The 25,587-nt window shown below is 53.0% G+C and overlaps 1 protein-coding gene across 5 annotated transcripts in view; it reads right to left on the minus strand.

Moving 5' to 3' along the window:
- ZC3H3 (zinc finger CCCH-type containing 3) overlaps positions 1 to 25,587 on the minus strand; it is a 137,796-nt gene that overhangs the window by 54,782 nt on the left and 57,427 nt on the right. The window lies entirely within an intron of this gene.

The following is a 25,587-nucleotide window of genomic DNA, read 5'->3' on the forward strand; positions in this document are numbered from 1 at the left end:
CCATAAATCCCGCTCCAAGCTGGGGATTAAAAACTGGAGCATTAGGCCTGTAAAAAAGCCTAATTAAGGCTGCAGAAGGAGATACAGTTTGGGCTCCACGTGATCCACGGGCAAGCCAGGAGCTGGCTCATGCCCTCCCTTCCCCAGGAGATCCGAGCGGGAGCAGAGAGAAGTCCCGCACTGCCCCTTCTCCGGAGCCTTGGTTGGCCACACACCGTAATCCCACTGGATTTATTCCCATTTCTCTCTCAAATGCCTTTCAGTTCCACCTTCCCTTTCAGTTCCACCTTCCCTTTCAGTTCCACCTTCCCTTTCATTTCTCTGCAGCTCCCAGAATAAAAAATCACAGCCAAGGCACCGCGCCTGGCATCCCCGCGGTGCGCCGGGCACGCTGCCTTGGCCGCACAGCAAGGGAAAGCCAGGAGCCAGGGAAGGCGCTTAAATCACTCCAGGATCTCACAAAACACAGAGAAGATACTGTTATCGCCTTCAAGGAGCTTATCGCAGTGTTAGGGACTGCTCTTCTTCCTGCCCCAAATCACTCCTGTGTGCTAAATGGCTGCTATTGTTTGCAGCCCCATTCATCCCTGCACAAAAGATAAAGAGCGTGGAGAGCGGAGGAAAGCATCTGCCCTCGGTGCTGCTGTGCTTAGGGATGGGCAGGGAAAGCAGGGATGGATCAGACCCTTTTAGGGCAGTTTGGTTGTGGTCAAAGAGGGTTTGAGCCAGAGTGCCGGGAGGGCAGCCTGGAGAGCATCAAATCCTCGCTGTCATAGGGCTCACACCGCGCTCCCATATCCCAGTTACCCAAAGCCTGTTTCCTTGCTCCTCCGGGCAAGCAGGGCGGTGGGATGCTCGTTCAGAGGAGGTGAAGATGGGAGTTACAGCCCCAAAAAGGCCAGCACGGGTCCTCGTGGGTACGTTTGCTCCCGTGGCTTCACTGAGCTATGGGCCGGGCAGTGGGGAGCAACCGAAACCAAGAGCTCTGGGCCGGGAGCAGGTCCGTGCACGGCCATCTCCTTCTGCAAACATCCTCCTGTAAGAGCAAACTATGATCAAGGTGAAACCCAGGGCAATAAAGAGAGATTTTAACAAACACAGAACAAAGGTTTGCTGCTCAACTAACCAAGGAAACCAAACAAGAGCATCCTGCACTCTTGCCGCCAACCCTAGATCTCTTTGAGACACCAGCAGGAGACTCCGCAAGGGAGCACGCAAACCACAACAGAACCAACGGCTTCAAGCCACGGAGGATCATCGCCTCCTCTTTGAAAGAGGTGTAAAAATCCCAGCTTCGGTTAAATTGGCCCAAAAGCCTGTGTAGAGCAACCTCAGACAGATGACAGGGACGCGGTTTAGCGGTTTAGCGATAGGGACGTGGTTTAGCCATTGGTAGTAGGGTGCTGGTTGGACCAGATGAGCTTGGAGGTCTTTTCACAACCTCAATGATTCTAGGATTTGGGATCGTAGAATCATTATACGGGCCATATCTCACCGCAGGCAAAGCCTCACCCAACGTCTCAACCCCTTTTTTCAATGGAAGAGCAAAGCAGGAGCTGGCAGGCTCAGCGCTGACGTCTACCCCGAGGCTGTATCCACTTCGGGTATCGCTTGTTGGTCAATAACCGCCAAAGAGCACCGGAGAGGTTAATGGCTTGAGCAGCAAAAAAACAAATTGAAAGGAGCAAATAACCTTTAATGTCCCGTGACATGTTCAGCCTCCCAACGACTGCATTTCCTCTCCAGACCCTTCATTTTCAACTATTATACAAGACAGCGGCATGTCAACAGGCTTTCTACCGCCTCGGCAATCTCCGGGCCGTTATTCGCGCTCCCGGCGGTGTCACACACAGCCTGAACTGTGTATTCAGGCAATTTATGGTAATGTTGCAAACTGCCTTTAGGACGGGTCCATTCTCATTTATAAACACATTAAAATTCTTGAAAAACACTTCTACCCAGCAGCACGCCCCTTCCCAGTGCTGGCAGGCCAGGAGACAGGCTGGGAGGGACTCCAGGTGAGTTGTTTTATACCTTTTTTAGCGTTTCCCCCATGCAAAGCAGGACACCACGCTACATAAATCATAGAATATCCCAAGTTGGAAGTGACCCAAATGGGGGGCACTGTGTCTGCCCCCACCCCATCTCCATTCCCCCAGCGCTGGAGCTCGGCAGTCTCAAGTTGTTTTATTTCCTCTCTCTGCGGGCTGGAAGGAAAGAAGTATTCCTGCCTTAAAGAACCTGCAGCGGATGGACAGGACGGGATAGGAAGACAAGAAGAAGAAAAAACCATCGGGATGACGACGGAAGGTGGTCCAAGCATGACAACCTCCTACCCTGCAAACGCAGCAGAGCATCAGACAAGGGGATATGAAAAGAGGGGCAGCTAACGATGCCGGGAAGGGCCAAGGCACCCATGGGTGGGATGTTTCGGAAGCTGATCCAGGCACAGCGTCCATCACCCAAATCCCGACCCACCGCGAGCAGGGCGGCTCCGAGCTGATCCCGCAGAGCCCCCTGGTAGAGCCGGAGGGGATTACTGCAGACGGATATCGACTGAGGGCTTAATTACTCGGGGATAACAAGAGAGTTCTCCTGTTAAATTTGAAAGCGTCACTAATGCCAAGAGTTTAATTGGCATCTCCTTTTCTAATGTAACTGGAATTGAGCGATCAGCTGCTGGTGACAGAGGGACAAGCGAAAAGCCCTCGCCTGTTACGGGCACAGACCTATTTTAAGATCAAACACGTTACCGGATGCATCAAAAGCTCTGTCCCTACAACAAAGCTAAATAAGATTTCACTAAGGCACTGGGGTCATCGTGGCCTTCGCACAAGGATGAATTTCACCCCTGGTGTGCAATCACGAGTGTCTCTGCTCCAGGACCAGCTTTTCCTTGAGATGTGAGGCATTTACGGAGCGCCACGGCTCTTCCCTTCCCAATTGCAAGGACAGAAGAAGGGAGAGGATTGCCCAAGATCACTGCGGGTTCTCCGTCCACTCTGTACAAGAGTACGGACCTACATCTGAGTAAAGCAGGCCTAAAATCACTTCTGGCCTTTCTTCTAAGCCTTACAACTTGCTACACCTCCAAAGCACCAGGAACTGGCCAAAGCCACCCCAACGTCCTGGTGGCCCCTTCGTATCACACATACCTTGTGGGAGATATTGTTCCACCCAAGAGCTGGACTCGATGATCCTTGTGGGTCGCTTCCAGCTCGGATATTCTACGATTCTGATTCATTCCTTGCCACAAACCCTTCTTCTAGACCCGTGACCAGGTTTCCGTCCGGCTTTTCCTCCTGCCCTGTCCGCATCCCCATCACATCACCTCGCCCGTGCGAAGGTGCCCGGCTCCGCCAGCTAAATGCATCTTTGCAGAGCTGCCAGCAGGACAATATTACTCTCGGCAGGATGCCGCCTCTGCCTGTAATTAATGTTTCATCATCATCCCTGAAAGCAAACAGCTGCTGCGGTCTCAATCACTCATCTTCTCGTGGCGCTCGCTCTCCTAAAGGCTGCCTGGCATCACAGGGCCTCTTCTTCTCCATCTTCACCCACAAATTTTGCCAGGGCCAACAACAGCTCAGTTCACTTTGCAGCCTCCTGGCCAGTAGGGCTCGGCCAAGGCGCCTGCATTCAGACCGTTTGCCAAATTTTGGGTTCGTGGGGATTTGGGCACGGTGCTGCTGGCCGAGGCCACCACCGTGTCTACCCCAGTGACCCCCAGGTTGGACTTTTCTCTCCAGGCATGGATGAAGGGAGGTTTTTGCTGAGTCTGCTGCTCTGCTGGCCTCATAATTTCTGAAACACCGCCCTGTTAGCACACAACTTCTGTTCCCCTTCATCCTCCATCTCCTCGGCTGTTTCATTTCCGTGTGCTTTAGCTCTTGCACGTCTCTCCTCCGGAGCCTCCAGGTGGTTGCAAACCTCCTTCAAAAGTCCTCCTCCCGTCCAACCCCAGCCTAAAGCAGCTCTGCTTGTTCTCAGCTCACCTGAAAGCCCAACTCGAAACCTCCTTGCTTGGCTTCTCTCCAGGACAAGGTCTGATCCCGGTGTCATCGAAGGATCTTCTGAAACGTTTCAAAGTTAAGAAAATTTTCCAGTAAAGTCCTAACACCGTAAAAAAACTTCTCCACTGCAACAGTGGCCTGGGGAAAAGACAAAAGGACCGCTCTAGAAGACGTGATAGTCCAGATGAAGCTGTTTTCAAGGTAGGTCAACTTTCAGCCTAAAACCCCATGACAGCGTCCCGTTAAACCGCTTAAGCCAAGATTGAGAATGGAAATGCTGACAGCCCCTAATGCACAGCTTTCCAGCCCGCTGCTCTAATGCTGCAGCACATCAGTAATTCTGCCGGGAGGACCAGGGGACCATTGTCCCGTTAATTAGATTCCTTTTACCCCCATTAGCTCAGACGATTGGACGAAGTTCATTAGGGTTTAATTCCGATTAGCTGAAACCGAGCTCCCGAGGCAGGCGGGTGTTAGCGGCTTCAGCGCCTGAGTCGCGATGCGCCGATGTCCTAGCCCACGTGGGATGGGACGGGAACACTTCATCCCCCCCAGGCACGATGCTACCACCCTCGGAGATGCTCTAAAACGGGCCGGGAAGCTCACAGACACTCTCCTGTGGAGGCACAGAAGTGGTACTTACTCATCGGCACCGCCTGCTCATCCTGCAGTGAGCAGAGCCTCCTGCACCACCTTCAAAACCCCAAACCCAAATATTTTCTGAAACACTCAGCCAGATGTGCAGCCCAACCCCAGCCGAGGCTTCCCCTCCTGCCTGCTTCCCAAAAAGCCCCCCAGCGTAATTGCTTTTCCAAGAGACGGCTCTTTTTGAAATGTTCTTTTTTTCTCACGCGGGAAATAATAATAATAATAACAGCAGCAGCAGCAGCAAGAGCAGCTGATAGGTTTTAATTAAAGACGACTAATAACTCAGTCGGGCAGCGGGGCTCGATGGCAAGCGGCGCGGCGGGGCTGGACGCGTGGAAGAGGTGAGCTGGGTTGCTGCAGGGAATTTACCCACGTGCCCACCGAGACGTAAGTAGATGCAGAACTGAAAACCAAGCGTCCTGCCGCCGTGTCCATGTCGCTGCTCTGCCGAACGGGCAGAGAGGAACGGATCCGGCCCCCCTTTCTGGCTCCCCTTCCCATCCACCACGAAGCGGTGCTGCCCGCAGCTCCTCTGCCCGGTGGTCCCGGGTGGGACGGGGACCGCATCCCAGAGCAGGTCGCTTTGCTAGGGACAGAGAAATGCCCACGCTGCATTTAAAATTCCAGCTAATTCACCTCTTAGGGCACAAAAAATATCGCCTAAGTGCCGCTCCTGTTTTCTTCCCCCGCAAGAGAATCGGGTTTGCTGCCTTCTTAGTGTCCGCAGGAGTAAATCAACTCGTGTTTCTCCTCCAGGCTTAATTCTGTAAATGTCAAGCAGGCACTTGTTAGGTACCCGTGTATGTAGCTGGTATTGGGGCTTTTGGGCACCTTTTAGGAGCCAAACCCCAAAAGTGGGCTCAGGAAGGAACCGGAGCAGCCCCGCCAAACTCCTGGATCTCCTACATGAAACGAGGCCGGCAGAAATGTATGAATCCAAGCGTTGGCTCTGTCTGTATAAGTACATACCCATACATATTTTATAAACGTGTGCATGCATATTTTATACGTAAACGCACACAACTACACGGATAAAGGATTTAGATCCACTCGGAAGCGAAAGTACAAGAGGTGAAGCCTGAGAGCATCGGGGTATCGGCTGCTCGCCGGGCAGCCGCTCCGAGGAAGCCTGCCTGGGCTCCGTGGACTCTACGAGGTATAAAAATGATTCAAAGGCACCCATCAAGGGGCAGCGTATTGGTTAGCAATACTAATTGCATCGCCTACATTACAAACGATATCGCTCCATTATTAAAGGGTCGGGCCGATTTTATGGGCTCACATCCCTTCAATTGGTATTTCGATCAATGGATGCATTACAAGCTTCCCCTTTAAGAGCCTAATAAACAACAAGATGGAAAGTAAAAATCTCCGTAAAATGACGCTTTTAAAAATCCATTTCGAGGGGAGCTGGTGGTACTTGGCGAAGCAGGCTGCAGCCGTGGAGGGAAGGAGTTCAGGAGGAGAGGGCACGGGAACGTGCCCCGGGCTCCGGCAAGATGGGCTATGTCCTCCCCCACTGAAATTCAGCTCCCAGCGATCCTCCCAGGCTCCGAAAGGAGGCAGAAATCTCACCAGAAATCCCAGCATCTGCTATTTGCTCGGACGGACCAAGCAAAGACAATTCCGAGCGCCCCCTTATCTCAGCTCGCTGTCGGCTCGCTCTCGCAGGCAGCGGCGTTGGGTTTTTCGGGGAAGTAACAAGGAAAAAGCTCCCGCACGCAGGCACGTAGCAGGACCTTGTTGACAACCCTCGGCAGCTCCGAGCGCGCGCTCGCCGCCTACAAAACCCGCAGTCCCCTCAGATCAGGCCAGAAAAGTGGTACAAGCGATTCCGATTAGCAGGGAAACCGCGCGCTTGGGCGCTGGCCGCTGCGATCGAGCGATGCTCGATGGCATCACCCCAAGCGAGCCCCCCCCGTTCTGCTTCGAGGAGCACTTCCAGTGATGGTTTGTTTGTTTTTTTTTTTTCCAATTCGGAGATTTCTCTGCTAGTTAGAGCACTTAAAACAGAGGCTGCCTGCCGAAAAGGCACGGCCGTTTCATCCTCCCCGGCCGTCAGCGCGCCGCGGCTCAGCGCAGTGACAGCTCCATACGTGCCCAAGACGTCCCCATCAGCCGACACCTATTTAGGGTGTATCTAGACAAAAAGCACACATGGTGACCACACAAGATGGGCAGGACGGGCCCTCGATACATCCCCGAGGCGTTCGTGGGACCGGCTGCTGAAGGCGTCCCTCGTGCCCGGCTCGAGAGCATCCCCTGCGCGCCTCCCACCAGCGCCGAGATGCCCGGGAGTTGGGGCTCGGTGGTGGGATTAGGGGGCAAAAGAAAACAACTGTGCAAGAAACAAAACGGTGTACACGATGGCTGTGATATTGTTTTGAAGATAAGGGCTCCGGGGGTCCGTACCCACGCAGAGCATCGGATGCAGGATGCACGGACGCAGGTCATCGAGGATTTCTACAGCTCCGAGGTGCCAAAGCCGCCAGCCCGCGATTTCAGCACCCCGAAGCGATGCGTGTTCAACGTGCACGGGGAAAGCCAACCAATTCACTGCCGCTCTCCCATTAAAGCTGAATTAGCCTTCAGCCTCCCCCGCGCCGGACTCGTACAGAGCTGTCTCCCTCTGCTGGCATCAGACCCAGAGCGACTCAGGGCTCCGGAAGAAAAAAAAAAAAAAATGGGGAAAAACTTCACAAATGAACCCAAATCTGGCTCAGGGCTCTGACACCAGCCTGCACAGACACGTTAAGGTGGGATGTGGCTCACGGTCACTCCCGCAGCATCACCGCCTGCCTCTCGACACCCCCCGCCTCTGCGCAGTGGCAGAAAGGGGCAAAAAAATAATTTTCATGGTGAAATCTCTCCATGCGGGGCGTGCCGGCAGCACGCAAGCAGTTACGGACTCAGCTCCCCTGCCCTGTTTTACTGCTCCCTGTCCGCTCATCACGAGGATGCTCGGCCACCACCCCGCTCCCAAGACCCCAAAGCTGCTTACCCAAGCTGCTTTCCCTCGATTTACCATCGGGAAATGAAGGTACGGGTTCCCCAAAAGGCCTGGGAGCAAGGGGCACTTTGGGACCCACCTCTGCCCAGACCTCTCCGCCTTCCCTCCTCCCAGATCTCTGCTACAACTCCACGCGGGCTCGCCGACTTTCGGGGGCTCTTCTTTCATTGTTGACTCCTGGACTTACACCAGATCACCCATTCTACAGCCCAAACACCCAAGAGGAAGGAGACGAGGGATCGACCACGGGTCACCCAGGAACCAGGGACTCATCTCCAAGCCACCACCGGGGAGGTGCAAGAAGAGGGCACGAGCTATGCTCCCTCTCACTCCCATGAAGGTGAAACTGAATATTTTTCGTTTCCTTTCCCACATCCCAGCGTTTATTTTAATTTATCCATCACGGAAAACCAACCCTGCTTAGGGAGGGGGGGGAACAGACGCTTCACCCCACGCAGCACGAAGCCCAAACCCCAAGGAAGATTTCCTCCTGTGCCATTGCAAAGCACCTCGCTGCTCCTGTCCCCAAAAATGGGCACGGTCCGGACCCCAACGAGAGCCACCACAAGCTGGGAGAGGTCCAGCAGGGGCTGGGGAAGGAGGCAAAGCAGAGTCTGAAGAAGACATGGCGAGATGGCTGTAATTTATACTCTCCTGCCTATACTTTATGGCTTTCTTAATTCGGCTCCTGCTACTATTAATGTAGTTAATGTTGAGATTATATCTATTTTCTGGCGTCAGGCAGTGATTTATTCGAGCCATTTTTCCGGTGCCGGCTCCCACGCTGTTAAATCAAGCGACTTGCCAATTAAGTGCTGACTGGGGAAGTGGATGCAATCTGAACAGATATCTAACCGCAAATTAAACCGGGCCCCTCATACGCTTCGCGGTGCGCGCGGCCAGCCCGCCCAACCTTGCTGAGCTTGGGGAAAAAGAAAAACAACCTCCAAAACAAAGGGAAAAAGCGCGAAACTTGCAAAAGAGAAGGGGGAAAAAAAAATAAAAAAGAAAAAAAAGGAGGTTTTTCTCGGCGGGCAGGCTGCCGGCCTGGCCCCACGAGGGTTGTCCCCAAGGGGCAGGGGAGGTGGCAGCGATGCTCCCGGTCGCTGTCACCGGTGCGGAGCAGCCCGGGTGGCCGGATCCCGGTTTGTCCCCAGCAAGGTCCGAGGGTGGTGGCTTGGTGCGGGGCCAGGAGGCTGTCAGCAGCCCTTTTAGCTCATGGCCCCGGCAGCAGGTGACAGCCTGCTCGGGAAGCGTTTGTCACCCACGCTTTGGGGCTCGGGCTCGAGACGAGCCCCGGCTGGTGACGAGCACCAGGCAGAGGAGACGGGCGCGGGGCGGAAAATCGGTACTGGGTGATGCCAGGATGGCTCCGAAACTCACGTTTTGGAAATTCCTTTTTTTTTGCAGGGCAAAGACGGGAGCTCTCTGACCCGCCAGCACCTCCAGGTCTCCTGGGGCTCGCTCGAGACAAAGCCACCTTCTCGGGTGGGCCAGCAGGAAGGCGAGCCCAGGCACCTGCCTGGGACTCATTTTTGGTGTGAAATCTTAAATATCCCATATCCCCTACCCTGTGATGTGCCACGGTCAGCAACAGCAACGCCCAGGGGGCTCGCGGGGAGACAACGGGCAGCCCAAAGGCTTGGGTGGTCCTGGGGCTGCCCAGCACCTCGGTGGGTTGTGTCACCTGCCCGGGGCTTGGCCGCACGGGCACATGTCACGACAGGGCAGATATGAGCAATATCTGCCCTCTTCTTCCCCCAGATGCTGCAAGGGGAGGGAAACAAAATACCTGTTGTATATTCCCCGCTCTGGAGCATCTTCACAGGCATCCACGTGTGGTCCCAACCTTCAAGATGGACTCAGCACGGTGCAGAGCAGCACATGCAGAGGGACACAAGGTTGGATTTGGGTAGATAACCTCCAGGAACCTCAAAACCGACTCCCTTGCCCTCCCGGAGAGGCAATGAGGGCTCTCCTGCTTCCTTCTTTATTGTTAAAAACGGTGAGGAGCTGTTGCGGTAACAGCTCGCGGTAAGTGGCGAGCGGTTTTATGCTCCTTGAATACTGAGCAGCCGTTGGAAAATAAATAAAAAATTAAAAGGGGAGGAGAAACCCAAACGTATGGGGTGCCGTAGAAATGCCGCGGATCCCCATGGGAGGGCTGCACCGATGGCCAGGAGTGAAAGCAAGGGCGAGAGCCAACAGGTAGGATGCTGCCGTGCGTCAAAAGCCAGAGCAACCCCCGGGGCCGACCGGAGCGCTCCTTTGCCAGCTGATGAAATTCAAGCTAAGGGAAACACCACCCGGAGCTCCCATCATAAACACTCCATCAACGAGGACAAATGACTTCGCGAGCCGGCGTCGCAATAAAAGGATCGTGTTCCTGGGTGGCACAGCCACGTTAAAGGAAAATCTCCTCTCTGCTACCGAGCTTTGGGAAGCCCAAATCCCTGCCCCGGCACGAGATAAACCACGCCAGGAGAACGCAGAGCAACCCGTACGTTATTTACCATCGTTGCAAGAGTCCGAAACGTTTTACAAAGCAATTAAAGACCCTAAAATGGCTCAAGCCATTGTAACAAGGTCTGGGGAGGTCGGTACCCAATTTCCATCGGTCCCTGGCAGAAGCTGCCTGCCCGGCTCCAAAAATCCCAGCGCATGCCATGTGCTGCGACACCGAAGAGACGTGATACACAACTATCATTATACATAAATAAATTCTTCAAATACTGGCAAAAATACTTTAAGCAGGGCTCCAGAAACCCCTTTTCAAACCGATTTTTTTATCACTGTTACTAAAATACCATACTTTCATCTCCAGCGCATTCCCAAAAACCCGACAAGCCTCTGAGGGACTCCTGCAAAAAAAAATGATGAACTGCCCAGGAACAAACCCACAAACACAAAGGCATTCTGGCAAAGCCATTCGCGGTCATCTTCACTGCAAGGGACTCAATCACGCTGCACCAAACGGGTAAGATCAGCTCCTGACCGCTGCGGGAAGTCGGGCTGGCAAGGCTGAAATACGCACGTAGTCTACAACCGTATCGATTAGTGCAAAGGGAGTTTACTGCTACCCTTAAAAGTGGCCCAAGAGCGGTGTTTAAAGCAGTGTTTAATTATCTAAGCTGGCCGCACGCACAGCAGCGAAGTCTTAGTTCGGTCTTCTCCCACGTGAAGGCTCTTTTTGGCCACGTTTTTTGGCCTTTGGGCTTATTTTGGGGGGAGGCCACCGAGGTTAAGTGCTGCGCAAAGCACTAAGCGAGGAACGTCTCGGCCCGAGAAATACAACCTGGGCCAAGCGCTCTCTTCCCCTGCCAGTGTGTTTTAAATTATTAGCATTGATCCAATTAACGCAGCTCTGGCTAACCCGGATGATTTCCGAGCCTCCTCCCGGCCGTCACACGACGTCAGCTGAATTTGGAAGGAGTCAAGAGCTTGAGACCGATCTCCGTGGTCCCTTCTCCTCTTCAAGGCACTTGGCAACAAAGTCGTGGTTCCTTCCTCACCTCTCAGCTCTCCAGCCGTGCTGGTTAACCCCAAAAATTGAGTGTTCGGCCACTGGATGTTGGGGATGCTTAGGTCTGAAATGTTTGGTTTCTTTCCGACTCGCCAGAGCCTCCAGAAGGCATACACAGATCTAAAACTCTTCCTAGGTGCGGCATCCCCGCCGCGATACCCTGAACCCATCCTTGCCCTCCTTCCACGGTGGCTCCAGGATGGATAAACGGGAGGAGAAGCAGGCTCCGGTTGCCCCCAGGGCCACCCTGGGCTCCATTCTTCCAGTGGGGAGACACCAGCTCTGGGTGGGAAGAGCCCCCAGCCCGCGGCCGGGTGGCCCCGAAGAAATTTTCCAAAGGTTTCTGTCTTAGCTCTGCCTTTCCAAAGGCTTTTTTATTTAACTCAGTCCCCACCAAGACACGCTTCGTGTCTGAAGCATCCCTTGGAGGGTTCACACAATGCTTCACCATGAGCATACGGATTGCCCATAGGATGTCGGCATCAAGCAGCCTCTCCGCAGCTAACGATGCCCTTGCACGAGCTCTGATCATGCTTCGTTCCCCCAAAATTCCTTTTTTGTCCCTTGAAATGTGTGCAAGGGGCTCCTCTGAGTTCACAAAGCGCCCAGAGACCCGACGGTGGGAGCACCTGGGATGCGGGGCTTTGAACCAGGCTCAGGGCATCCCGGCTCTCGGCCAGGGGCTCCGCCGAGGCCGAGGAATCGGAGGAAGAGCCCTCCACATCTCAAAACGCAAACTGCAGAAGCCTTTGAAAGCGGCTCCAAATTAAGAGCTGCACCGAGGCTGTCAAGCCCCCGCTAGCTGAGTCTCCAGCACCTTGCGTGCAAAAAGGGAGCTTAGCCCATTTATTAGAGTGATGAAAGCAAAGGGATCTAAAAATTGCACTCCTTCGTTAATGAGCAGCCGAAGGGATCGGTAAGCATAATTTCAGAGGCTAGTAATATTTTATATAATCGCCGAGTGGTTTAAATTGAAAACCCCCAACTGAATCAATATTTACTGCATTGAAACGAAATGAATAGTAATAAGTCACTAAGCTCCCTGTCCTGTTTCATAAAATAAAAAATTATAAAAATGAGCACAGGCGCAGAGAGACTATCGCATTAACTTTTACGGCACTCGGGGAGTCATAACCGACTCTTCTCATCAAATAAAATTTTAAAAAACCTGCCAGAGGAAGCCTGGCTTCAGCATCGCCGACAGAAAAAGGCAAGCGGGAGGCAGGAGGCACGGGCAGGCGGTGCTGGCTCCCCCAGTCCCTTTCCAAGCAGAATTTCATCCCAAATTTCACGTCGATGCCACGGCTCTGGACAAACCCCAGCACCCAGACCCCATCCACCTGTGCCTTTGGGGCAGCGTGATGCCACCCTCCGGTCCCAGACTTGCCAAAAACCTTTGCAGAATAGATTGAGGCTTCCCAAAAAAGCTTCGCAGGATAGATTGAGGCTTCCCAGGCAGGGCGGCTCACCTCCATCGCTCGGGGCTGGAGGTCTGAAAGCTGGGGGAAGCATTTCCCGAAGCCCCCGGTTCTCGGAGGGGTGTTTGCAAGCTGGGCAGCGCGATCCGTTCCTTCTAGCAGCCCTGGCAATTCACTCGGGTGTAATTATGAGAGGTGTAATTCAAACAAAACGCCTACGGCACCTTGGTCCACGTACAAGAGAGACATTTCTGCACCAAGACGGGGAGAAAAGCACGCACCCCTCGTAGGTTTTGGAGAACCAACCTCCCCAGGAACACATCAGGGACCGATGCCACTGGTTAAGGACACCGAGAGCTTCCCCCAACACCATCAGTCAGCATCTCCTCTTCCAAGAACTGCTCCAAGCCCTTTGGGTGTTCTTCATCACATAGAAGGAATAACCCAACGCAGGAGCACTGCCTCCTACCACGGTGCTGAAGCGCATGGGAGGCAGCCTGGATGCGCGCCCGTCTTCACGTTTCACCTTTCCGAGCTCTTTCCTTACCCCTCGTGTTTCTGCTCTGTTTCCGAAGCTGCTTGCCTGGATTCCCAATCTTCTTGTCCATGTTTAAAAACAAGATGTGAGTCTTGCAAATATTAGCAAAGCCAGCAGATGGTAATTAAGAGAAATTCGAAAAATGCAAACTAAGCTTTCTAGCTCACTCCGCCAAAGCCAGCGCCTGTCCCATGCACACTTCGACAGCGATAGGGGAAAAAATAAATTATAAATAAATAAATATCACCTCTTATTGCTTGGGACCTCGGTGCTGGAGCTTCCCAGCACCTTCCCACCTCTCCCACCACCCTGAACGTGTGCCCACCATCACCCCATAGTGGTGCTGAGCCGTTAACCCAATAAGCAATTAGGAAATCCAGATTCGTTGGGAGTGGGACGGATTAAAGCCGCAGGAAATTATTTGTAATCGAAACATACTCCGGGCTGCGAAAACCGCTGATGCCTCCGGACAGGTGGCCACGGCACTCGTGCCAAGTTCGGGAACCCCCCCGGCCCCTTTTTCTTCCCATTTTCCCAGCGTTAACAGCTGTGACCTCTCAGACCTCCCCCTGTCCTTCTGCAAATCCTTCTTCCAGGCGGGTCCGGCGGGCAGAGCCAGCCACAGATGCTGGTGCGGGTCCCCAGCTTCTCGGGGAGCCCGGCCGTTCCCCTGCAAAACCGGGGACGTGCCAGGGATCCCAGCCCCGCGCTCGGCGCTGGGATGCAGGGATCTAGGGGCGAGGTGGTTAAACAGGCGGATAAATCCCGACATTAAACAAAACCGGGGTTATTTCCAGCAGCTACAGAAAGAATTTCGTAGGGGAGGTGTTAGGGTAGAGGCATCCAACACCTCCTGCAAGTCCGTGCACTGCTTTTTCTCAGTACAGATCACCCGATATGGAAAACACAAATGCTGTACCCAAAAAAACCACGCTGTGCCCCATTTCCACCGCGTGGTGGATGGATACCGAGTGATGCCGCACGCCTGTCGGTGCCTTCCCAGTAAGGCTGCGCTGCTTCACGGAGAGCCTTACTGGTCAAACTGGGAGCTGGGCGTGCTCCTACCCTGCGCTCAGCCCCACGGGGAGCGCTGCCCAGGATGAGACCCACGGGGAACATCCCAGCCGGCAGCCGAGCAGGGTTCGCACCTCGCAAACGCCTCAAGATGAAAAAACTAAGTTATTTTTCTAGGTATCCGCCAAGTCCTTGCATCCAAACAGCAACACCTGAAAGCCCAGCATCAAAAGGGGATTTGATAAGCAGGGGCCGCATCCTGCGGCCCGCCTGAACGCCGGTGGGAAGAGGTCTGGGGTCCTGGGTCCCCTCCACCGCTCTGCTCCTCACTTCCATATCCTACAAAACCATTTGAACCCTCGCTTCTCACCTCGGGGCTGCAAGAAGTCCCCACGCAAGGGACTTGTGATTAACGTGGCTGCAGAAAGAGAAGCTCCGGGGGTCCTTGCAGCCCGGGGTTTTCCAGCACAGCCTTTTCCAGCCCTGCAGCATCGGCTCGGGGGCACGGCACGGCTCATCCCTCGGCGGTCACCGACCCACGAGCGGCTTTCCAGCCCCGTTGGGGAGCGCATTTATTTCTCACGCCGGGACGAAGCAGATGGAGCCATCCTCCGGCCCCGAAAGAGAGCTCGACGTCTGCTCAGCCTGGAAAGAATTAATCAGCCACAAACGAAGCTCGAGCGCCTGCCAAGCGAAGCGACCTCTGTGCCCCCGCAAAACCGCTTCGCCCTCTCCTTTCCCCGGGTCCCGAGGCGGGCGCGCGGCGCGGGGCAGCCCAGCTGCCGGCAGCATTTGGCCGCGGCTCAGCGCAGGAGCTAACGAGAAGCGATCGGGGTCAGAGCCGCGGAGCACGGAGCTGCCACTCAGCACAACCCGCAGCTCTTCTGCTTTCTGCCCGCGGGGTTCGGTTTTTTGGTTTATTTTTTGTTTCCATCCCAACTTTCGCGGCAGCGCTCGGCACGGCGAAAACTTCTCGCGGCGAGCTAAGGGGCCGGAGGGGTTACAGGTTTGTGGCAAAAACCGTTCGGGGAAAAGGGAAGGGAAAGAAAAAAGAAAAAAAAAGCCCTGCCATTCCTCATCTCCTAGGAGGGCAGAAATTTAGAAATCAGATCCATCGCTCGTGCAGCTGTCACTGGCAGGTGAAAAAGCAGTGACACTTGAAAATGCCCAGCGCCAGAAAAAATATCCTCCAACTGCTCCGCCGTTAGGTGGGATTTACCAGCCCGGGAAAAACCGCTTCCAGAGGTTAAGAACTGCTTCGAAATGAGCTGCAAACACCGAGCGTGTGCAATTTTGCAAACTATATCCCCAAGCAGATTTCATCTTTCCAGGACTGCTTGCTTGCTGCTGAAGCCCGGGCTAAAAAGGGTGAACGCTGTAAAAAGGCTCCTATCGTGTAAGAATTTATTTCTTTTTTTTTTTTTTTTAAGAGGCGCAGCTGGCAGCTGGGGATTTGGATGGACGAAAGGAACAGCGATATCAGGAACCTCACGGCCCCGTGAGACATTTTATCCTGGAGTGTCCAGGAAAAAAAAAAAACAGATGCCCCAGGGCCAAAGGGCTTTGGAGACCTGCTCCAGTCCCCAGGGTCACCACGCTCGGTCCCGGTGTGACAAACGAAGAGCAATGGCAAGCCCCAGCCTCCTGACTGCCACACGCAGCATCGCTTTTAGGGTGCTCCAGAGGCAACCCAGAGGCCCCTGCCCTGCAGAGGAAGAGCAAACCTTCCCGAAAGCCACCAGAGAGGAAGATGCAGGCGCTCGCCCATCTCAGGGTCCCCAGCACCTGGAAACGGGCTCCCGAAATCGGATGAGCCGGCCCCGATCCGAAACTGCTGACCCGGCAGCTCAAAATCCTCCACTTTTAATCCGCGTAAACCTCCTTGTTCGGGATATCCTGCTTTTCTCCGATAGCTGAAAGCTGCCTGAAAGCAAGGAGAGGCGATGACAAAAGAGAAGGGAGAAATCCTGCCTAATGAATCACCGCTCATCAGCAAATCCTCCGGCAACCGTGCGTGCGCTCTCCGCCCGTTATCAACCCTAAGGAAAACATTTCAGCTGAATACCCAACGGGGTGGGAGACGTTGTGGATGAGCAGGGACCCGTTAAGAAGCAGCACGACCCCTTGTGAACACGCCTGCAGCGTTACACGACGGAGGCGATGCCCTCTGCAGCGCTTCCAGCCCCTGGGGCATCTTTTCGCTTGGGAAAGGTTGTGCCGTGCCTCCAAGCAAGCACCCATTGCTCTGGAAGACGGTTTGAAAGCCCTAAAAACCCTGATTATTCCCATGCGGCTCCCCAGATGGAGCCCTGCTTGCAGCCTTAGTGAGATTCGGAGTATTTCGCTCTTTTTTAGCTCGGTTTTCCACTGGGTTCATGCTTTTCTACATGACTTTTGGGTCAAAATAGCATCACACGTGCGGTATGGCTTTGGGTTTGTGCAGACCGATGTCCCGGTCACGTCTGTTCCACCCCAGGCACTGGGATTTGGGTGAACACGTGCAGCTGAAGCCATTTGAGAGGTGCGTGCACAGCCCCGGGGACCTGTTCTCCTCCTCTCTGCCTCCTTGGAGAGCCAACATCCACACCGCAAACGCACTTCATGTCAGCAAAACCCTTTGCTTTGCGTCACTCGGGATGTCTCAGGGCTTGAGAGCATCTTTGGGGTCAGTTCCAGCCGCGAGGGGCTGAGCCTGAGCTTCCAGACCTGCCCTGTGAAGGACCCCGAAGCAACCGGGATGCTCCGTGCACGCACCCGACCTCCAAGCGCCGTCCTGAGCCAGCCTAAAATCCTGCTGGGGATGCCAGCAGGGACAGCTCCGAGGCTGCAGACCGCTATAGAAAAGCACAAACTCTGCTTTTTGGGGGGAAAAAAGAGAAGGAAGAAGGAAGACGCGTTACCCTTTTACACGTAACCCGAGGTCCGGAGTGGCTGTGCATCTGTACGAGTCCCCTGCAGCCGAACCACGGCTTTCTGCACCTCCATCCCTACACCCAGACAGCAAGAGGTATTCTGGGCTCCGGATCTGTGGCCACATTTAAGCAGCCGAAGAAGAAGCCTGGTCATCTCGAGGTGCCTTAAACCCACAGGATTTTATGGCTTTTAGGAAAAAAAAAAAAGGTTATTTTTGGTATATTTTTGGTTTCCTGTGCAGGAAACGCAAGACGTTTCCCCTAAATAACGCGGCGCGAGGGCTTCCAGCTGCACCCCGCTAGCTGAGAGGGAGGAAAATAAGCAGAAATTCTCCAGTTTTGGAGTCAAACAAGTCCCGCGCCTCCTTTCTGTTCTCAAAATAAACCGCTGCAGATCCAGCATGCGATGAATCCACAAGATCTCCCCAAAAGATCAGGTCCCGGTTTCGGGATTTGCAGGCTGAGCAGGGAAGGATGTGCCCGGCGCGGGGCAGCTGGAGATCTCCTTTCTGCCTGTACCAGGCCCTGGGAGGATCTGCAAGAGGGGCTGATCCAAGATTACCACAATCCCGAGTAAATAACCCATAATTGCCTCCCCACGTTGGGAAGTGACACTTTTATTTTTAATAGAATCAATTCCAAACTCCCCTAACTCCATTAAGCAAAATTAAAAAAAGAAAATCCCATTATTCTTAAGCATTTCCATACGCATTTAAAGCTGGTCGTTAACCTCTGAGTCCCGCTTTTATTTTGTTTTCATTAGTTCCTCCGGAGTAGAGCTCAATGACTGCGGCCGTCCCTTCGAGGAGGAGAGCGCCGCCGGCGGCGGGCTCCGGCACCAAGTGCTCTGAAACGCGGGGAGGGGAAGCAGGGGGAGACGCTCGATCCCACGGGGGCACGGGGTGTTCCTGCAGGACCCGGGGAGGTCCATCCAGGTGGAGGACGGGGCACGGGGACACGGAGGACGGGGCACGGGGACACGGAGGACGAAGCGGGGACGGTGCCCGGGAGCGGCGCCGCCGCAGAGCCGCGCGGCCCGGAGCCAACGCGGGATGCTTGGCTGGGAAATCGGGGCGAGATGATCAGGCCCAGATGTCAGCTCTGTTTAGGGAGAGGGAAATAGAAGGAAAAAAAAATAAAAAGGGAAAAAAAAAAGAGATTGAACGTTATAAAGCGTCTTTCTTTCTGCAAAGGGGGGAGCGGGGAGAGCATGAAAGATTAATCCCGAGCTTTGCTGAGAAGAGGCGACATTGTTTTTTAAAGCCTCTAACTAGTTCCCAACAGAAACTGGATTACGTTAGGCCAGATGTCAGGACTTCTCCGAAACAATGCAGGGTTGTGTATCTCATACCATCCTCATTAAAAAGATTAAAAGTACTTCCCATAGAAAAAAAAAACACTTTTTCAGACGGAAGCCCCGGTTTCCTCCTGCCTGTAACGTCTCCAATCCGGGCAGATGAATTTCACTGTAATGAGATGTCAGTCTGGAGAATGGTTTAACATCCCTTCAAAAAAAATCTTATCCCTAAACCTCGTAAAACCACGTCGAGATTATTAAAAGAAAATTTACCGCACAGACAAAAAATAAAATAAAATAAAATAAAACAAAATAGAAGCCGCCAATTCGCAGAATCCATGACACGGCCGTTTTTAAATGTGATGGAAAAGGCTTTCCAAGTTATCTGCTTAAACGCAGGCTTTCTGTTTACTTCTCACTTTCATGTCAAATGAATTTGGGGAGAAAAAAATTGACAGGAGCTTTAAGGACATTAGTCACATTTCGACTCCTTTTCAGCTTAACGCAGCGGAAGCTGGGGAGGACCGGAGCGAGACCGCTCGTCTTGATAAAAGGAAATTAACCCCGGCGCCACGGCCTCTGGCCGTCGGGTTATGATGTCCCTGGCCCTTCGTGGCCGGACATCCACGAGCGATCGGCACCGCGGAGGCAAAAAAAAAATCCCATCGGAGCCTCCCCTGACGAGGCATCGAGACAAAAACCTCGGCGCCCCCCCAGGTCGCTAAAGCAAGGGGATAAAATACACGGAGCGAGGAGCAAAGGCAGCCTTTGCTGAGATCGAGATAAAAAACCCAACAATCCCTGTCTCCTCGCAATATACGGTGGCTTCGATTAGAGCCTCTCCCCTGCCGCGCTCAGCAATTAGCAGCGGCAGCCGCCGACGTTAACACTTTTCTCCGGATTCTCTGCGACTTTTGCCGTGACGTCCCGGCCCCGCAGAAATACGGCTTTGCTCTCTCCCCGTGCATTACAGCCCCGAACAGGGCTTGCAGCAGCTCTCAGCACCCCCCAGGCTCGTTAACACGCCGTGATTTAATGAGCCTTCCTCCTGGCACGCTGCCCCAGCATCTCCGGACCGTCCCGGAGACGGCCCGGAGGCTGGCACCGCGCGCGTTTTGGTGGAGAAACCCAAGGAAAACGCTCAGCCCTTCCCCATCTCCCATCTCCGCACGGCTGGGATGGAGATGTCAAGGTCTGCCCAGCACGAGGGTGTCAAAGGGAACAGGGGAAGCCCTAAAAGTCATCGATTTATCTGCCAGGCTGAGCCCTGCGCAGCTCTCCAAAAAAAAAGCGCGCCGACTTCTCCTGGAGGTGCGTCGGAGCGAGCACCCAAGAGCAGCTCCTGCTTAGCAACACGGAGAAATAATTACGTGTAATTTATTTGCCTCTGGCTTCTCCTGAATGTCTTTGAGACGGTGGGGTTGGGAATGGAGAGAGCAGGATCCAAAGGAAGCTGCCTCTGCCTGTCCCAGCCCTGCGCACCTGGGGCGTCCACGCCTCCCGCTACGAAACGCAATTGGTTTTCAGGAAAACCTGTATAAAAACCCAAATGTCCCAGATAAAATCCCAAGATTCAAAGACCAAGACCGCGCTTGCAAATGGCTTCTCCACCCCGTAACACCGTGTCGCTGCTGGATTTTGCATTCTCATGGTTGGATCAGGAGTAACGTTTTTACCAAGTCCCCTCCAACCAAGCCATCAGTTCAGGAACCCTCTGGTTTCTACACCCACCACCTCCAGGTGCTTTTCAAGAAGAGCTGCGAATCCCTCGAATTGAAGGAGCAGAATGAGCCAGGAGAGGTGTCTCCATATATAAATAACGTAATTACAGGTAGACTCTGCTCTCAAAGCCTTAAATCTTAAAATCCTGCAAAGTGAACGCCGTGAGGTGGTGACCTCCAAAGGAGGTTGGGCTCCTTACCCAGCAAGAACCCAGCAGGCAAAGCATAGACGAGGCCCACGTCTCCCACTCACGTGCCCGTCCTTCAGCAAGGCACCACACATAGGGGACAGCACCCCAAAAAAGGGCTCAGCACCGCAACACGGGACCGGGGGAGAAGGTGATGATGTTGCACGAGGGAGGAGGAAGGAACAGTGGCCTCCACATACCCTGGCTTGATAAATTTGCTGGTCAGCAGAAGCTGGAGAGGCAATATCGGATCAACCGGACAATGAGTTGGGTTGAGCAACTGGTGGTGGATATCCAAACGTCTTGGGGAAGAGAGCAAAAGAAGTCAGAAACCCAAAACTTGCCCACCACGAAGGAAAGGAAGGGATGAGATGGGGAGGTTGGCTCACCCGTGCCACCTGGAGCACGGCATCCCAACCTCCTGAAAGGCCAGGGACTGGCAGATATAGGGCAGGTTTTCCTCCTCTCTGACCACATCTCCACCAGCAGCCACACTACCCACCGCATGACAGCAGGACAGAAATCAAAAAAATCAAAATCAACTCAAAAGGCATCACCAGGGAAGCAGCACTGGCACCCAGTGCGGAGGTTGAGAGCCCATTTCGCAGCTCTAACCACCTGCTGAATGGCAAAACCCCAAAAGTTGCACGTGGTGAGGGCACGACTCGAGCCAAGGAGGCTCCTGTTCCAACCTGGTCCTTCCACATCGCTTCAGGCCAAGGAACAGAAAGAAAAGAAGAAAACAAAACCAAAATACACAAGCTTATCCTCTGCTGACGAGCCTTTTCTACTGAGCAGGCACTTTCCCTGACAAACGTTTTATTACCTTGTTCTTTACTTATTTATAACGCTGGAGGGTGAAGTTTGTCCCTCAAGAGGAGCTGCAAAGTTTTCTGAAGGAAATATCTGAGCTTTCCCACCAGTGCCAGACAATATTTGCAGACAGGTTACTTTTCTTTTAAACACATGCATCATTATTTTCAAAGAAAACTGTTCAAAGTGGGTCAGCGCTTAAGTCGCCCGTAACTAGGATCTCTAAACACAACATCAGCCCATCTGCCCCCAAAAAATTGTCTTAAATCGGGTTTGTCTCTCCGTAAACGAGTGAGTTGGGGTCTCCTTCTCCTGGTCAATGCTCTTGGGACAGTTCCTGGCCGAGCACACCACGTAGAACCAGGCACGTCATCCCCTAGATGGGAATAAGGGCATTTCCTACTGCTACCTTGGGTTGCTTGCTCAAGGATTTTGGCTTTCTCCGGCTGGCAAGACGACCGTCGCTTCCGTGGAGCAAGTGGATTTGCAGAGGAATATCTCCAACAGCCAGGAGCGTCCTCCTGCCGTCATCTTCGTCCTCCAGCTCCAACCGAAATGCACCAGGGTGCAGCAGCCCGGCCACGAGGAAAGACACCCTACCTTCTAGCAGTTTCCCCAATCCTACAGCACCCTCAAGCCCACGAGGCCTCTGGGCATCTCCCACCTGGACACCCCACCTGGGCAAAGCAGGCACAGTTTCGGCCCCGTGAGCCACGGAAGATGCCAGGAGCAGCATCTCGTCCAAGGAAGGCACCGTAGAAGGGCTGAAGACGTTTCCAGGACCTGCAAACGCCGCCGTCACTCATCCATCCCGATTCCTCCGTGTCAAGCAGCTCGGCCCCCTCCTGGCCGCGGAGAAGATGTCCCTGCATGAGTTCCAAGCGATGGCCGATCGCCACGTCAATAGGAGAAAATGAAATTTAAGGCAAGCAAATCAGAGCCCTCCCGCGCTGCGCTCCTGCAAAGCGCGGAGAGATAAGGGGGAGGAGTGAAAAGGAGGATCAATAAATCTTCACCTCATTCACAATGATCTGGAGCTCTTATTAAGTAAATTAATTTAAGTTAATTTAACTCGATCATGACTCCCGATCACAGTGATTTAGTGAGGGGGAAATTGCATTAGGAAAGGCCACACTCACTAGATAGAAGAACGGAAGAAAATTAGATCCACTTAGCAATGTGAATTAATATGGAAATAGCAGGTGTAAATTTAACCTTATCAAGAGAGCGAAAATTATCTTCATAAATTTGGAGAAATAGCCCCCAAGTTGCTTATAAATCTATTTAAAACAAAAATATTACTAAAAGTGGAGTAAAATTAATTTAAAATATACTCCCGTCTATCGCCTCCAGAAAAGTCAGCAGCGGGGCCAAGTTTAAGGCGACCCAGAGGTAAGGGGAGAAAGCAGCTCATCCCCGAGGGATCCGCAGTGACTCTCCCCAGCACTTGGACGCATCCATCTTCTCCTTTACCTGATAATTTGGGGCTTGTTGGCAAGCAGGGCACTGCCCCAGATGCCCCAGCAAAGGTTTTCTGGCTACGTACCCAAAAAGAGGAGGGAAATCTCCAAGACACGGTTCACGAGATGGACAGAAACACGGTTTGCTACCTCAAGTCTATAAAGTATTAAATCAGAAAAGGTCACCGGCCACGTAAGACCCCTGCACGTTGCTTTCGGAGCCCCAAAAACCTGGGATTCACAGCAGGAATCTCCCCATAGCCTCAGCTAGAAACGACCTCGGGAGCAGCGCTCGAGCAGGGCACCACCAGGCCTTTAATGCCGTGCTCCTGGCTTCAGGCCAGAAGGGCATTAAAACGAAAAAAAAAAAGTTGGCTGCTCGATCCGACACGCACCGAAACATGAAACGGGAGAGGTGACAAAGCCCGGGCTGCAAAACAGCCTGGGGAGAGCTGCACGGTCCCCAGTGAGACGATGCGCGGCCATGCCCCGTGCTTCCTCCCCGTCCTGGTTTGACAAAACCATCGCTTTTTTTTTTTTTGACAATAGCACAGCAAAGCGGCTGGAAAAGCAGCTCCCAGCCCCCTGGATCGTTCCCTTGCTACTTGTCCAAAGGGATGCTATGAGCGCAAGGGAAAAAAAAAAAAAACACAAAAAAGTAGAGGAGAAGCATTTGCCATGTGCTTCCCCCCGCCAGGCGGGATGATGGATCGCACACACCAAAAGTACTAGGGAGACGGAGCAGGAGATTTATGGCTTCTTGAAAATATAATTGTTTTTAATTTGCTGATGGCATTTTATCAAGATTTGTCTGAAACAGCCGTAAGATCCAAAGCGCGTTATTTAATGAAGTCGAAGATTAATACGGATAAAATTATCCTCCAAGTGGGAGCTCGCGGCCGATTGCAGCAGGACGACCGGGTTCCTCCTCTGCAAAGCGACGGCCTCGCAGCAAATGGGGCCAGGCCCCAAAACCCCTGCTCCAAGCCCCCTCCCCTCCTACTGCCCCCAGCGTAATTATCTCACCATCATTAAACACATCCACGATGCCGTGAGGTTCACCTCGTCATGGGGCAGAAGAGGATACGATGCCAAGACGACCCTCTGCGTGCCAATGCCCAGATGGGTTTTGGAGTCAGGCTCGTGCATCGGAGGGTAAAGGTTTGGGCAATTTCACAATACGAGACCATGATACTCTACAGAAAGCCCCCCACGTTACAAACCTCATCTTCCACTGGCTGTGAGTGATTGCAGAACTTAATCAACACATCCCAGACACAAATTCCCCTCCCAGCAATAAAATGGGGCGATGCCAGGGCAGGACGAGCCCAGCCTGGCTCACTTTTCTCTCTCTGGACCCCAGTTAGGGGCACATTACCTACAGAGAGACCCTAAAGCAGAAGTTTGGCCCGGATCCCCCACAGAAAGGTTCACGGAGACGGGAACTAGAAATAAAAATCCAACTTCTGCCAGTGCTTGCCGGGAGCGCAGGGATGGAGGAGAGCGGTGATTTTACCATGACTGTACCGCAAGCAGCTCTTTGCACCAAATTTCCCCTTATCGGACTTAAATAAAGAAGCAAGATTTGCTCAAAGTGGCCGGTTCAGGGCGAAAAAAGCAGCCACTTCCCAGGCAAACTGAGGCAGAGATGGGAAGGGCAAGACTGCAGGAGGAAACAGGAGATTACAAAGCGGAGAAACAAATCCTCACCTGCACACAAAACAGCCGGGTACCGTAATTATCAGCAGCAAACTACGAGCCTCAGAGGTTAGCACTGCAGTTTTTACCATAATAAAATTCACGGAACAAAAGACATACTTTAAATAATAATAAATAATAATATTTTTAAGGAGTTTCTATTTAGCCCAAAGAAGAAACACAAGAATTACGCTATTTGGTGGTCTGGCTTTTCTATCACTGCCTGACAGCGGCGAGCAAGCGAGGAATTTATCTGTCAGGTAACAAGCACACACGTCTGCTAGCTCGATTCAACACAAATACAAGATGAGGGAGCAGGAAGAAGAGCACGTGGTTTGTCTGGGGAAAGGACAACGCAAGGATTTGCCCCCAGGGACCTGAAAAAGGAGGTGGCATTTAGAAGCAGAGCAGGAACTGTACCAAAAGAGGCAAAGGAGATGCTCTTGGAGGGGAGTAAGAGGAGACGTGTCGATCCCAGGACTGCAAAAAAGGGACTGGATGTGCAGGTATGAGTAGAAGGTAAAGAAAGAGGAGGAGGAGGTGGTGCAGGTAAGACTGAATGCAGAAAATTTGGGTAGAAGTCCCAGATTAGTCCCAACCGAACCCACGTTTTCCCCAGGAGAAGAAGCACTTTGAAACGGAGGTCAGTATAGTACAGAGCAGACCAGGTTCTTCCGAACTACAAGCTTTTGAAAGACCAAGAAAAAATATTGAACTTCATTTTAGATTTTTTTAAAATAGTTTGAAAATAAACACGTCTTTTTATTAAACCTCCCTCTTTTCCTGGAATTTTGCCTCGCCACCCCTGAGTCTCTCAAAACCAACCTTCCCTTCCGATACGAACGTTTGTCAAAGTCTGTGCCAACTCTAACTAGAGCAGGGGAAAAATCAGGCAAAGTTAGGCTTTAAAAGCAATCCCCACAATCTTTTGACTCTCCACAGCAGCCAGCACTCACCAGAAAAGCAGTCAGCCCCTGGAACACGGCGTGAAGACAAAGGAAATCACTTTTGGAGGAAACCACCCTGATGCCAAGCCAAGTAGGTGTGCCAACGGAAGGGGACAAGCCACCGCGTCCCCCAGCTCCTTGGGTCTACCCAAGGCATGAATAACGGAACGGGCAGAGCAGAGCAGGCTCTCTTGCCCCAAAATATTGCCCCTGACAAGGGGAAACCTGCATTTCAGGAGGAGGAGGAGGAGGAGGAGGAGGAGGAGGAGGAGGAGGAGAACCCGTTCTCCTCTCAGGAGCAGCCACAATTGACCATGCCCCATTGGCGGGACGTGTCTCTCCCAAGCAGGCAGTAAGTCTACTTAGGTCTGATATTGAGAGCTGTGT

Source organism: Anser brachyrhynchus, assembly GCF_964034855.1.
Source record: "Anser brachyrhynchus genome assembly, chromosome: 2".
Lineage (NCBI taxonomy): Eukaryota > Metazoa > Chordata > Aves > Anseriformes > Anatidae > Anser > Anser brachyrhynchus.